The following is a 13,114-nucleotide window of genomic DNA, read 5'->3' as shown; positions in this document are numbered from 1 at the left end:
ATCATGTCTACAGTCTCTGACCATCTCTTGTATCATGTCTGCAATCTCTGACCAGCTTCTGTACCATGTCTGCAGTGTCTGACTGTCTCTTGTATCATGTCTGCAGTCTCTGACCATCTATTCTATCTTGTCGGTAGTCTCCGACCATCTCCTGTATCATGTCTGCAGTCTCTGACCATCTCCTGTACTATGTCTGCAGTCTCTGACCACCTCTTGTATCATGTCTGCAGTCTGTGATCATCTCCTGTACTATGTCTGCAGTCTCTGACTGTCTCTTGTATCATGTGTACAGTCTCTGACCATCTCCTGTACTATGTATGCAGTCTCTGACCATCTCCTGTACTATGTCTGCAATCTCTGATCATCTCCTGTACCATGTCTGCAGTCTCTGATCATCTCCTGTACTATGTCTACAGTCTCTGACCATCTCTTGTATCATGTCTGCAGTCTCTGACTGTCTCCTGTACTATGTCTGCAGTCTCTGACCATCTCCTGTACCATGTCTGCAGTCTCTGATCATCTCCTGTACTATGTCTACAATCTCTGATCATCTCCTGCACCATGTCTGCAGTCTCTGATCATCTCCTGTACCATATCTGCAGTCTCTGATCATCTCCTGTACTATGTCTGCAGTCTCTGACCATCTCCTGTACCATGTCTGCAGTCTCTGATCATCTCCTGTATTATGTCTGCAGTCTCTGATCATCTCCTGTACTATGTCTGCAGTCTCTGATCATCTCCTGTACCATGTCTGCAGTCTCTGACCATCTCCTGTACTATGTCTGCAGTCTCTGACTGTCTCTTGTATCATGTCTACAGTCTCTGATCATCTCCTGTACCATGTCTGCGGTCTCTGATCATCTCCTGTACCATGTCTGCAGTCTCTGATCATCTCCTGTACTATGTCTGCAGTCTCAGACCATCTCTTGTATCATGTCTGCAATCTCTGACAAGCTTCTGTACCATGTCTGCAGTGTCTGACTGTCTCTTGTATCATGTCTGCAGTCTCTGACCATCTATTCTATCTTGTCTGTAGTCTCCGACCATCTCCTGTATTATGTCTGCAGTCTCTGACCATCTCTTGTATCATGTCTGCAGTCTCTGACCATCTCCTGTACTATGTCTGCAGTCTCTGACCATCTCCTGTACCATGTCTGCAGTCTCTGATCATCTCCTGTATTATGTCTGCAGTCTCTGATCATCTCCTGTACTATGTCTGCAGTCTCTGATCATCTCCTGTACCATGTCTGCAGTCTCTGATCATCTCCTGTACTATGTCTGCAGTCTCTGATCATCTCCTGTATTATGTCTGCAGTCTCTGACCAACTCCTGTACTATGTCTTCAGTCTCTGACCATCTCCTGTACTATGTCTGCAGTCTCTGACTGTCTCTTGTATCATGTCTACAGTCTCTGACCATCTCTTGTATCATGTCTGCAATCTCTGACCAGCTTCTGTACCATGTCTGCAGTGTCTGACTGTCTCTTGTATCATGTCTGCAGTCTCTGACCATCTATTCTATCTTGTCGGTAGTCTCCGACCATCTCCTGTATTATGTCTGCAGTTTCTGACCATCTCTTGTATCATGTCTGCAGTCTCTGACCATCTCCTGTACTATGTCTGCAGTCTCTGACCACCTCTTGTATCATGTCTGCAGTCTGTGATCATCTCCTGTACTATGTCTGCAGTCTCTGACTGTCTCTTGTATCATGTGTACAGTCTCTGACCATCTCCTGTACTATGTATGCAGTCTCTGACCATCTCCTGTACTATGTCTGCAGTCTCTGATCATCTCCTGTACCATGTCTGCAGTCTCTGATCATCTCCTGTACTATGTCTGCAGTCTCTGACCATCTCTTGTATCATGTCTGCAGTCTCTGACTGTCTCCTGTACTATGTCTGCAGTCTCTGACCATCTCCTGTACCATGTCTGCAGTCTCTGATCATCTCCTGTACTATGTCTACAATCTCTGATCATCTCCTGCACCATGTCTGCAGTCTCTGATCATCTCCTGTACCATATCTGCAGTCTCTGATCATCTCCTGTACTATGTCTGCAGTCTCTGACCATCTCCTGTACCATGTCTGCAGTCTCTGATCATCTCCTGTATTATGTCTGCAGTCTCTGATCATCTCCTGTACTATGTCTGCAGTCTCTGATCATCTCCTGTACCATGTCTGCAGTCTCTGACCATCTCCTGTACTATGTCTGCAGTCTCTGACTGTCTCTTGTATCATGTCTACAGTCTCTGATCATCTCCTGTACCATGTCTGCGGTCTCTGATCATCTCCTGTACCATGTCTGCAGTCTCTGATCATCTCCTGTACTATGTCTGCAGTCTCAGACCATCTCTTGTATCATGTCTGCAATCTCTGACCAGCTTCTGTACCATGTCTGCAGTGTCTGACTGTCTCTTGTATCATGTCTGCAGTCTCTGACCATCTATTCTATCTTGTCTGTAGTCTCCGACCATCTCCTGTATTATGTCTGCAGTCTCTGACCATCTCTTGTATCATGTCTGCAGTCTCTGACCATCTCCTGTACTATGTCTGCAGTCTCTGACCATCTCTTGTATCATGTCTGCAGTCTCTGACTGTCTCCTGTACTATGTCTGCAGTCTCTGACCATCTCCTGTACCATGTCTGCAGTCTCTGATCATCTCCTGTACTATGTCTACAGTCTCTGATCATCTCCTGCACCATGTCTGCAGTCCCTGATCATCTCCTGTACCATGTCTGCAGTCTCTGATCATCTCCTGTACTATGTCTGCAGTCTCTGACCATCTCCTGTACCATGTCTGCAGTCTCTGATCATCTCCTGTATTATGTCTGCAGTCTCTGATCATCTCCTGTACTATGTCTGCAGTCTCTGATCATCTCCTGTACCATGTCTGCAGTCTCTGATCATCTCCTGTACTATGTCTGCAGTCTCTGATCATCTCCTGTACTATGTCTGCAGTCTCTGATCATCTCCTGTACTATGTCTTCAGTCTCTGACCATCTCCTGTACTATGTCTGCAGTCTCTGACTGTCTCTTGTATCATGTCTACAGTCTCTGACCATCTATTCTATCTTGTCGGTAGTCTCCGACCATCTCCTGTATTATGTCTGCAGTTTCTGACCATCTCTTGTATCATGTCTGCAGTCTCTGACCATCTCCTGTACTATGTCTGCAGTGTCTGATCACCTCTTGTATCATGTCTGCAGTCTCTGATCATCTCCTGTACTATGTCTGCAGTCTCTGACTGTCTCTTGTATCATGTGTACAGTCTCTGACCATCTCCTGTACTATGTATGCAGTCTCTGACCATCTCCTGTACTATGTCTGCAGTCTCTGATCATCTCCTGTACCATGTCTGCAGGCTCTGATCATCTCCTGTACTATGTCTACAGTCTCTGATCATCTCCTGTACCATGTCTGCAGTCTCTGATCATCTCCTGTACCATGTCTGCAGTCTCTGATGATCCCCTGTAGTATGTCTGCAGTCTCTGATCATCTCCTGTATTATGTCTGCAGTCTCTGATCATCTCCTGTACTATGTCTGCAGTCTCTGACCATCTCCTGTACTATGTCTGCAGTCTCTGATCATCTCCTGTACTATGTCTGCAGTCTCTGATCATCTCCTGTATCATGTCTGCAGTCTCTGATCATCTCCTGTACTATGTCTGCAGTCTCTGATCATCTCCTGTATCATGTCTGCAGTCTCTGACCATCTCTTGTATCATGTCTGCAGTCTCTGATCATCTCCTGTATCATGTCTGCAGTCTCTGACCATCTCTTGTATCATGTCTGCAGTCTCTGACCATCTCTGGTATCATGTCTGCAGTCTTTGACCGTATCCTGTATTATGTCTGGGGACTCTTTCTAACAGAAGCCCTCTCTGTGTGCATCAGAGAGACTCCCCTCCAGGTCTCATTAGTGTTCTCTCTTCCTGTATTTTCTTTATTGTTAAGAGATCATGGGAGGATTTCAGGGTAACAAAGACTTCTTAGGGGAGCAGCTCTGTATTTGAGTCGTTGCCATAGAATCATTTGTAAAGGGGAGGAGTTGGTAAGATGACCACGCCCATGTGGGGGTGCCAGAAATATTTCTGCACCCAGGCGTCTGTGACCCTAGGATCGGCCCTGTGGCTTTGATTCCACAACATGTTTCGCAAGAGACTGCCTGCTTCCTCGGGAGGACAATAGCCACTACTAAAAGGAAATAAACAAAAAACATATATAGCTATAAAATGATTTGGCATATATGGGTACACAAATATAAACTATGTGCTATAATAGAACCGGATACATACAAATGTATGCAGTTGTACATCACTCCAAAAAAGAGACTTCCATGCGGTAAAGACCAAACCAGATGAAAAGACAGGGAGGACCCCAGTGAACCACCAAATCAGCCAGAGACAGGTACCCCCACGTACTGATGCGGAGGGATTCAAACATGCTGGGGACAAACATAGATCTATACTCAATCAAAAAAAGTAAGAAAAAAAATGGAGCAGACTAGATGGATCACTTGGTCTTCTTTTCTGCTGTCACCCTTCTATGTTTCTATATGTTGAAGATTTTAGCATCCACAGCAACCCTCCAAATGGAGTATACCAAGAATTAGAGGTAACACCTCAAAAAATATTTTTTTCCTGGCGTTTGGCTTTCAGGCTATATTCACACCAATACATTTTTTTCATGCTTTTTGCAGAAACGCAGGACATTTCTTTTAACATGGGTTCTTATGGAACGCATTCACATCAATGCATTTTTGTGCCTCTGCGTTTTTGGAAAGGGTCAGGGACTTTTTAAAATGCAAACTTCAAGCAAATTGTAAAGAGTGGATACAGCGCTAGAATAATTATGATCAGAAAATTATTGTGAAAAACAAAATGAAAAAGAAAAGTGAAAAAAGAAAAAACTAAAGCAGAGTCCCATCACATAAAAAATCCATGAGTGTCTGTTTAAAGTCCATCCATGAAAAATAGAAGATATACAATTTTCACACACAATAAGCGTAGCCTCGACACGGTGGATGGCTTGTTTTGATTCAGGAAGTAGAGTGAGGCTTGTGGAGAGAACGCGACTTTCATATATCCACATTGTACAGTTCGCTGATATTTGAACTACTACATTGTAAGTGCAATACTTATCTTTCATTAAACATTTGCATTTTTGACATACTATCTTATGGGAGCTTTTCTTTTCTATTTTTGAGCAACATGATCCACTAGCTGGCGACATTAGGAATCATCCCTTGGAGGCTTCAATCACCACCTAGGTTTTGGGGAAACCACTAAATCCCTATGCTGGGCGAGACTGGCATAGCAGTCATCGCCATCTGGTAAGCAGAATATTATATCACTTTGGGTGTGCAGAGCCGGATGCACTACGCTTATTGTGTGTGAAAATTGTATATCTTCTATTTTTCATGGATAGACTTTAAACAGACACTCATGGATTTTTTATGTGATGGGACTCTGCTTTAGTTTTTTCATTTTTTCACTTTTCTTTTTCATTTTGTTTTTCACAATAATTTTTTCTGATCATAATTATTCTAGCGCTGTATCTACTCTGTACAATTTATTTGAAGTTTGCAAACTGGACTTTTTTGATACTGGCTGCTTTTTCTTTTTGGCATTATCATTGATTAGTTTTGCTTACGATATTCCTTATATCAAATTTTTATTAACATTATTGTTCTTAGCGCAGCGTTGCCCCTTTGGGTTTTTCTTGCTTTTTTAAAAGCAAAACAGTGCTTTTTTTTTGCATTTTTGGTTCAATAGACCTCAATTGAGAAGCTGCAGAACAGCATGTAGTTTGTTTTTAACGTGATTTTGCCGTGTTTTGCGTTTTTTAATCTGCCCTACAGCAAATTTGCAAAAAAAAAACGCAGGCGGCAAAATCTAGGTAAAATCGCAGTAATAACCACAGAAAGCAAATCAAAAAGCACTGCAGAAACGCTTAAAAACAAACTACATAGGTGTGAATTGAGCCTCAAAAAGATCTACCCCACACCTTTGTCCTTATTGACTACAATATGTTTTTTGATGTGTTGTCAAGGCCTGGACTCAAGCCCCTTTCCACTAGACCTCTAACCAACAGTTGAACGATTTGTCTACTGCATAGGTTTCTTCAGTTTTCAGTCTTCATGCATGGTGCTGCATAATTGCCAATGGACTACATCCTGCCAGAGAATTGCTATCACTTACTACATTGTTCATTGCTATGTCCAATGCCTGATACTACTTTCTCTCACCCTCATACCAATCGTGGCTGTCTTCCAGTTGACCATATTGGACTAACTCATGTTTGAATGCCAGTCTACGTGTATTTGACTCTACTGTAATTCTCGAAAAACTTTTTTTCATAAAAAGACACAAAACTAGAGTGTAATTTATTTGGATGCTCGTATAATATATAGCATGCTGTACGTACGTATGTTTTTCCAGGTGTTTTCTGATATACCATAAGTTTCACCAAGCACTATATTACTCTTTGTTGGTCCAGCTAAGTTTTTTCCTTAGAATCACTTTGTGAAAGAATGTTTCTTCTTGGCAGGTCTGTGGATTATAGAAGCCAGGGAGAATTATGGCACAGTGTGTTGGGAGGGCATGGATAAACTTCAGAGAGCTCAGGATGAGGGGAGGGCAGAAGAATAAAAGAGAACTTGTTGTGGCCACTTTAGATTCCAGCATCCTGACCACAAGAACAGGCATCACTCTGTGCTATTATCTCCTGTACTCTCCTCTTCCTCCTCCGACACACCTTCCTCCACCCCTCCTCCTCTGATCCATGTGTTTACTTTTCCATGTGCGGAATTTTCCATGTGCATACCAGAACAGCCACTAGATGTCCTATATATCCCCACACAAAGGGACTACGACTCTGTACAGTGCAAGGAGCAAAGCACTACGTGCAATACACAATGCCAATAGCAACCAATCTGAATTCACTCTACAATACCAAAACAAGATGTAATCACTTTATTTAGCCTTTTTTATAGTGAATAAGGCTAAATATTCTACAGGCAGTGCCTGTATTTTTTTTATTAATTAACAAAATGGAAAGAAAAATGAACAGAAGAGAAATCCAAATCAAATCAATATTTTTGGGACCATCCTTTGCCTTTAAACCAGCATCACTTCTTCTAGGTACACTTGCACACAGTTTTTTGAAGGAACTTGGCAGGTGGGTTGTTCCAAACATCTTGGAGAACTAACCACAGAATTTCTGTGCATGTAGGCTGCCTCAAATCCTTCTGTCTCTTCATGTAATCCCAGACCCAGACAGACTCCATGATGCTAATATCAGGGCTCTGTGGGGGCCAAACCATCAGTTCCATACTTCTTGTTCTTCTTTACGCTAAAGGTAGTTTTTAATGACATTGGCTGTATGTTTGGGGTCTTTGTTCTGCTGCAGGAACCAGTTGGGGCCAATCACACTCACCCACTGATGGTATGGCATGATGGATAAGTATCTGCCATTAAGGACACTATTGATTCCGACCAAATCTTTAACTCTATTTGCAGAACTTCAGCCCCAAACTTGCAAGGAACCTCCACCATGCTTCACTGTTGCCTGCAGACCCTCATTATTGTACCGCTCTCCAGCCCTTCATGACAAACCGCCTCCTGCTACAGCCAAATATTTCACATTTTGATTCATCAGTCCAGAGCCCCTCCTGCCATTTTTTCTGCCCTCAGTTCCTATGTTTTACTGTAGGTGGTCTGGTATTTCCAATGCTGACCCCCCCCCCCCCCCCCCCCAGCTACAGAGCCAAGTTATGAAGTCTTATTCTTCATGTTTTATTCTACAAAATGTAAAAAGGGTAAGAGATGCGGCACAAGAGTTGGGTTGCCATGCAGTAACCAGCCACATTAAAAGTTTTATTTTATAGCTGTATTTTTGCAGGCTTGAAGCTGATCTGTGGCTGAACTATGACAGATAGGTCTCATCTGAGACATGTTCATAAATAGGTTATTATGAAATCTGCTGGTGAAGGTTAAAGTGGTCCTGTAGTAAAAAAAATGACATGGGGTCTACAGCTTCTCCATGGAGCCACCATTTAAAACAAAAACTCCATGCAAATGGTCAAAGCCATGGTTGGAGAACTCATGTGGGAGCAGATTTACCTACTATATGGTTTCCATTTCTGTCCTTCCAGTCCTGAGATTTTGACATTCCTTTCACACAGCCCCTTCACTTCAGAAATGTTACTGCTGCTCTTCATCGCCCGCTGTAGCCAATAAGTTCCTCTTCCCAAACATAGCTGATGCAAAGAAACAAAAGCAAATGCAGTGGCCATCTACCTGTATACGATAGCATCAGCATGAGGAAATCAAGGCCTCAAAAAAACTAAAACTTTACATTAACCACTTGACTCCTGGAAGATTTTACCCCTTTTATGACAAGCCCATTTTTGCTATTTGGCACTGCACTACTCTAAGTGGCAATTGCTTGGTCATGCAATGCCCAAATTAAATATATTATATATATATATATATATATATATATATATATATATATATATATATATATATACATATATATATACATATATATATATATTTCATACAAATAGAGCTTTCTTTTGGTGGTATTTGATCACCACTGGGTTTTTGTTTAATTTATTTAATAACCTAAAAAAAGACCGAAGATGCAAAAAAAAACCAAAGAAAAAAAAAACAATATTTTTAACTTATATCTAATATCCATATCCAATAAAAAAAAATTAAATATCAAATTTTGTCATAAATTTAGGCCAAAATGTATTCTGCTATATGTCTTTGGTAAGAAAAAAAAATTATTATTCATTTTTATTTTACTAGAGCTGGGTCATGTGACAGCTGTATATCAATTAGGAAAAGGGTATTAAAACAATTACAGTGCCATCATATGCATTACAGAAATAGAAGGGATAGTGTGTTTAGCATCACTTTAAATGATCACTGAACCCTTGAAATGTGGGGGCAGCCCCACTGCAAGAGAGGATTTTATTTTTTTTAAAGAGTTCAGCTTAAGCTAAGCTCCTAGTATGGATTTTATTGCATAGTTACATAGTTACATATATACTATGCTTGGCCTCAGTATATCCTGCTGGCCACTCTACGGCCCTGGAATGTGAGCAGCTATCTCTTCTTAGGGAGGACAGCTTTAATACCAAGTCTATTTTCTAGACTTCTTGCTTGCCTTATTTGAAGCCCACATGCCTTGAGATAGCAACCCCACTGGCATAATGTCTCAGATTATGTATCCATAATTTTAACATCACACAATGAAATATTGAAAATCATCCTGCTATTCAATACTATGTAGGTAATCTCTTGAAATAATCGGTACAGTATGTATTTTTTGTACCATTACTGTAATCCTCTACTTGTAAAACTGATTATATTTGTCTCTAATTATGCCATAGATGAATTCCTCCTTTTCATGCACCTCTGAAGGACTCAATTACTACTCCGAAACGCGTTGGTTGTAAGGAGAGTCTTTCAGTATGGTGATATTTGCCGATGATTTTGTCTAGACTAATTAATATTTCATATTTAACCATATTTTTAATCATGTTTAATTATAAATAAACATCTTTTTGTTACTACTATACTGGTACACATTGATACTATTTGGTGCCTCAAAAGTCCACCCAGGGGAAAAATTCTCTTCTTTCTTATTGCATAGTTACATTGATCCAGCTTTGATCGGCTGCAATCTCTGATTGGAGGAGGTGGATGGTGTGGTGATCTCCACCTCATACAATCAGAGAATGCTTTGCATTCACTAAGAAAAATGCAAAGTGTTCTGTGAATGGCGCCCATGTTAAGCGTGCGATCCCCTGTGTTCACAATGCAGAAGGGCAGCTTCCATTGTCACCTTCCATAGCAATCCCACTTTGTGTGCGTCCAACCACGATCACTGCAGGTAATCCATGGCTGTGTGAACAGTCACAAATAGCTCTGGCTATCGACAGCCTGTCATTGCACTGTATGGGCTTGGCGGCCACCCCTATCCGCACACAGCTGTCAATCCCAGCTGTGGGAATCACTAGATTTTTACTGCTGGGATTGGCAGCATGGCTAAATGCCCAAAGGAACGAAGCCTAAAAAGTGATTCTACTGCTGGGTTCACACAATTGCGAATTGGATGCAGGTTCCCCGCATCCAATTCGCATAGCAGGAGATTTTGACCGGTGTCTTGTCGAGAAAGGTCCCCTGTCGGATAGTGTCCGCTAAGGATGAGCTCCGGCATGTTCGCAAGCTGCACGTGCAGAGCCCGCCAGGAAGTCAGCAATGCGCTGCGCTAATCACAGGCAGTGAGACATTTCCCGATCTCTGCAGCCGCACATCAGGAAATGTCTCACTGCTTGTGATTAGCGCTGTGCAGTGCCGAGTTCCTGGCGGGCTCAGCACATGCAGCTTGTAGCTAGTGTCCGCCCTGTACTGCGCAGGCGCAGCGCTTGCGCAGTACGGAGGACAAAGGAAACACTGAAAGTCTCCGAACATGAACAGCTTTTCATGAGCTGTACGCGGCACCTGCGCATTTAACACTACATTGTGTACACGCTCCCGCATGCCCCCGATGCGCGTGCAACTCTGAAAGGGGCGGGTGCAGGGGCGGATGCATACAGAAGATGGCCAGAGCTCATACGATGGGGGTGGATTTCTCAAAGGGGCGGATGTAATATTGAAAAGCAGTTTTACAATGATGGGCAGATCTGATAAGGGCGGGTAGTTCAATGTTGATGGGTGCGTTACAAAGATCCGCCCCTTTGAGAAATACACCCCCCCATCGTATGAGCTCTGGCCATCTTCTGTAGTGTTAATTGCGCAGGCGCCGTGTACATCTTATGAACAGCTGTTCATGTTTGGAGACTTTCGGCGTCTCCTTTGTCCTCCAATGGGGGACCTTTCTCAGCAGAACACCGGCTCTCTGTGGAGCCGGTTCACACATCTCCACTGCAGCTCCAATGTCAATTTGCACAGGAGCTCTGTGCGTCTTTTTGTCCATTTCAGGTCCGAATTCAGCCAAAAAAGTCACTTTGGAGAGATTTTCTCTCACATCCTATTTTGGCTATGGGGCCAGAAGTGAAAGGAAATCTCCTAAATGGGCCACAGATAAAAGAATAAATCTGTGCAAGGAGAGCGCATTGAAATCTCTTTATATTTATATCAGCAAAAATTATTATTGCAAAATCTTGGAAATCAGCTAGCTTGCCATTTGAACAGCTCAAGTATAAACTTTCCTGGATTATGATAAATGAGCGCATTACAGCGATTCTGCATGACAAAATATGGATGTTTGAGAGGGTTTGGGACCCATGGGTCAGATATTTGGACGGAGATCCTCCATCCACACCGGTTAAGCTCGGACTCGGGATGATGGGATTCGGCACGCGGAGTCATACCCTATTCCTTTTTCTACCTTTTCCTTCTTCTCTTCCCCCCCCTCTCACTCAGTCTTTGCTACAGTTTTGAGTGGGTTTCTTTTTTCTTTCTTTTCTTTCATTTATATTGATAGCGAGGAATTTATTCCTTGTGAGAACGCACAATTTATATATATGGTCAAGGTAAGGTTTGGCCTTCTGCCAATTCAATATGTATTTCAATGAAGAGCAATATGTGTTCTATGTTCCAACTTTTGTATACCCTTTTGTGAAATACTTCAATAAAAATAATGAGACAGAAGAATAAATCTGAGAGGGGTTATAACCCTCCCTTAACTCTATCCAAAATGAAAAAAATATAAACAAATACATTTTACCTTTAGTTCTATTTTTATGTAAAAAATAAGGTCTGGAAAAAAAAACCGAATACATCCCCTACATGCAAGAACTGGTTAGTTGTGATCTTTGACACTTCTGTTGTGGGGTGTACATCCCCTTTAAATCTCCCTGCAGTCTGGGATCTCAGGGTACACTGATTTGTGATGAGGACAGAGGATGTGAACACATGTGTTGTACACCCCCTCCTCTCCTCCTCCTCCTCCTCTGATTACACCGGGTATAGGTTTGCAGTGCTCCTCCCTGGAGTCTCCTCACCTCCTCCTCCCTCCTCTCCATTCCGAGCTCAGCACAGGACGTCGGGACTACCCTGCCTGGATCCGGGACTCTGCCAGCGCTCCCAGCATGGTCCTTCTCTATACAGCGGGTGACATGTGCTCAGTGCTGGGCTGAGGTCACAGGTAAGTGGCCCTACTCTCTGTATACGGGGTGTCCTAGGACCATGGGATGGCAGTCCTCATCTGTCCCCCTCCCTATACAAACTTACTATTTACATTGCATGACTTGGAGCAGTTTGTCTGCCAGCCTCCAACTCCATTATATAATGTGTATGGGAAGTCCTTGATCAGGAGGGCCAGTCCTACATTGTGCCTGCCAGGTCCCTGAACAAATCCACATTCCCTGCTTTATCCGGAGTTATATACTGTGCGTCCTATAAATAAATAAAAAGAAAGGGAGGAAAGAAAAAAAAAAAAAAAAAAATATATATATATATATATATATATATATATATATATATATATATATATATATATATATATATATATACACACTATGGCTCCTGAGTTACATATTCTATGGAGAGAGAGACTCTGGACCCTGAGCTCTATGTAGACTCTGGACCCTGAGCTCTATGTAGACTCTGGACCCTGCGCTCTATGTAGACTCTGGACCCTGCGCTCTATGTAGACTCTGGACCCTGCGCTCTATGTAGACTCTGGACCCTGAGCTCTATGTAGACTCTGGACCCTGCGCTCTATGTAGACTCTGGACCCTGCGCTCTATGTAGACTCTGGACCCTGCGCTCTATGTAGACTCTGGACCCTGCGCTCTATGTAGACTCTGGACCCTGCGCTCTATGTAGACTCTGGACCCTGCGCTCTATGTAGACTCTGGACCCTGCGCTCTATGTAGACTCTGGACCCTGAGCTCTATGTAGACTCTGGACCCTGAGCTCTATGTAGACTCTGGACCCTGAGCTCTATGTAGACTCTGGACCCTGAGCTCTATGTAGACTCTGGACCCTGAGCTCTATGTAGACTCTGGACCCTGAGCTCTATGTAGACTCTGGACCCTGAGCTCTATGTAGACTCTGGACCCTGAGCTCTATGTAGACTCTGGACCCTGA

General features: G+C 42.8%; 1 protein-coding gene across 1 annotated transcript in view; it reads left to right on the top strand.

Moving 5' to 3' along the window:
• The first annotated feature begins 11,993 nt into the window (after positions 1 to 11,993).
• Positions 11,994 to 13,114, top strand: part of LOC141133210 (volume-regulated anion channel subunit LRRC8E-like) — a 100,822-nt gene continuing 99,701 nt past the window's right edge. The window contains exon 1 of the mRNA XM_073622435.1: positions 11,994 to 12,167. The gene's annotated coding sequence lies outside the window, so the exon portion shown is untranslated. The remainder of the gene's footprint in view (positions 12,168 to 13,114) is intronic.

This window comes from Aquarana catesbeiana, linkage group LG03 (assembly GCF_042186555.1).
Source record: "Aquarana catesbeiana isolate 2022-GZ linkage group LG03, ASM4218655v1, whole genome shotgun sequence".
NCBI lineage: Eukaryota > Metazoa > Chordata > Amphibia > Anura > Ranidae > Aquarana > Aquarana catesbeiana.
This window is presented reverse-complemented; position numbering and strand designations above follow the sequence as displayed.